Raw genomic sequence first — 2,861 nt, 5'->3', positions numbered from 1 at the left:
ATATATATATATATATATATATATATACAGTATATATGTGAACCTTTATCTTGACATTGTATACATTTGAGTTAGCTCTCACTATCATTGCATTAGTCAATTAATTACATTTTGCATATTAGCAATATACAGTATATTTGCAATATACAGACTGTTGTGTCTCCATTTTTATTTTTACCCTTGAATCTGTACATCAATGCCTTATTGTAGTTCAATTATTAATGGCTCTGCAGTGCGGCCTGGAAAATGGCCACTGATCTTTTTGCTGGGTGCTCCCTACTACTGGAATTCAGGTATTTCATGTATACAGGGAATTTGCATACTGTCCATAGCATGCGATACATACTACAAAAACAGGGTGCATAGTATGCACAGCCACATTCTTTGGACCGGTGCACCAAAGAAATGGGAACGGGAATGGGAATGGGAAGAAAAATAAATAAATAAAAAATGCTTTGTAAGTCTGCTGAATGAGTGACAGTAAATCTAAATGTAGACAATTTGTCCAATAATTATTGTGTTTCTACTGTAGGCCTACTGCCCACTGTTTCTTCACTTTCTGTCTCCTACAACAAGGCCACCATGCCCTCTGGTGGTCTGAGGCAGAAATGCAATTGAATTTATATTGTATGTCCCAAATGTATCACTCTATGATAATGTTCATGAATAAGTCATTAAAACACAGTATAGTGCCTGACAGGTCTGTATTTCATGTACATTAGAAGATATATATATACACTGAACAAAATTATAAACGCAACACTTTTGTTTTTGCCCCCATTTTTCATGAGCTGAACTCAAAGATCTAAGACTTTTTCTATGTACACAAAAAAGGCCTATTTCTCTCAAATATTGTTCACAATAATTTTGTTCAGTGTATATATATATATATATATATATAAAAACAAATTTTCATGGCATAAACATTTTATTTACAAAAAAAATAGTTTTGGTGCTATTTGGAGATACATTGTAAAAAACATGCATCTCTGAAATACCTTGGAGCACTATGTAAATACCAAAGTGTATGAATTTGGAAAGTACTACGGTATTATCACCTGATACCATAAACTGCTACAGTACTTTTGGAAGCACTTTATTTGGTAACACGTTATTTTACAGGCCTGTTCTGCATGTATGTACTATGTACTTGTTTTAGCAATTACAATAACTGTGTAATAACTAGATACTAACCCTGAACCTACCCCTACACCTAACCCTGACATCTGTGTGCTACATAATTATGCATAAATGGAAGAAATTCTCAGCAGAAGCTGAGAAGGTCATAACCCTGCCTGACCTCCATCAGGTAGGTTGGCCCAGTAGATGACACGATATCCAAGCAGCATGCCATTGAGGGCTTCTTTAGACAGAGCAGACCAGGACAAGGAGATGGTCTCGGGGGTGGTAGCTGTTGTCACAACGTTCTCAGGTGGGCGACTGGGCACTGCGAGGGAAAACAGGACAGATCGTGTTAGTTAATATACTCTGTGTGATATTTATCATGAAATCTCAAAATATGTATGTGCATTACTATGTCCTACAGATAGAATTTAAAGCTAATAAGTGAGAGTAATTAATTCATCAACTATTATAAACAAATCAATTAAGCTTCAAAGTATTAATATAACAAAGGTGACAATCATAAAGTGACTAACCATCCTCTAGCGTGGTGATGGTGATTTCCTCCGAGGTGGGACCTATGCCTGCCCGATTGGCTGCTTGCACCCGCACCTCATACTGGGTGTACTTCTTCAGATTATCCAAAGTGAGGGTTTCAATGTCCCCTGTGGTGTCCACATTGATGGTGTTGTATTGTGGGCTGCCCCCTGTCCCAAACTCCCGATAACACACTTGGTAGCTTCGGATCAAACCATTCTGTAAGTGTTTGAGGGGGGGCTGGAAAGAATAGAACAGAGAACAGAATAGATATTGTAACATCAGAAAGGGAGAATCAGAAGAAAAAAAAAACATACTGTATCTGCATTCCAATTTGAAAAAGTAAGTACTTTGGTGATGGGAAAGTACATAATTTGGGGGTATGAACAAACTGTACGACAGTGTTGGCACCTACATTTACATTGTCACTACTGTTGAAATAGCTTAAACCCAAAATATTCCTCAAAAATGATTTCACCTGCACAAATTCCAATTTTGCATATCTACATGTCTTGTTCCTCAGTATTACCTTCCATGTGACTTTGATGCTTTGGGATGAGATTGCTTCCAGCTGCACATCTTGAGGAGCGCCATCAGGTGCTAGATTGATCACATGCAGGAAAGACAGAGAAAATAATGGACTGAGCCACTAGGTGGCGACACAGATAATAAAATGTCTGATACTACAGAGTACTATAGAAAAAGACTCACAAAGGCTCACATCATTTTCAGTTGTAGCAATACTCACGTGCTTCATCTGTGGTGATGGTCAGCTCATTGCTTGGTCTGCTTTCGCCAATCTGGTTTTTGGCAAACATGCGGATGTTGTAGGTGGAAGCAGGGTGGAGTTCAATGATGGTGGCCTGATTCAGCTGAGGGGAGACGTCTTTGGTCATTTGAGATGAGGCCCATGAAGCTTGAAGAAATACAGAGAAATGCAAAGTGATAATGCTATAAACCACAAGAGGCTATGCTACAGTCATTTTACCACAGTTTAAAAGGTGAAGGGAATAAAAAAAAAAAAAAAAAAAACTTAATTAGTTAATTAGCTTCAACCAACGTAATGATCAAAGATCATTCTATAAATGACTACCACATAGAATTCAGCCTATGTGAATAAAATTGAACATTGGTCATTCAGTCTGATTTATTAGCTCAATATTTTCATATGTATTCGTCTTTTTTTTTTTTTAAAACAGATT

General features: G+C 37.2%; 1 pseudogene; it reads right to left on the bottom strand.

Annotated features, from left to right (window-relative positions):
* Positions 1-2,861, bottom strand: part of LOC107747672 (Down syndrome cell adhesion molecule homolog) — a 157,292-nt pseudogene that overhangs the window by 22,213 nt on the left and 132,218 nt on the right.

This window comes from Sinocyclocheilus rhinocerous, unplaced genomic scaffold, assembly GCF_001515625.1.
Source record: "Sinocyclocheilus rhinocerous isolate Xijiao unplaced genomic scaffold, SAMN03320098_v1.1 scaffold2274, whole genome shotgun sequence".
NCBI lineage: Eukaryota > Metazoa > Chordata > Actinopteri > Cypriniformes > Cyprinidae > Sinocyclocheilus > Sinocyclocheilus rhinocerous.
Note: the sequence above shows the minus strand (reverse complement) of the source record. Positions and strands in the feature narration are given on the sequence as shown.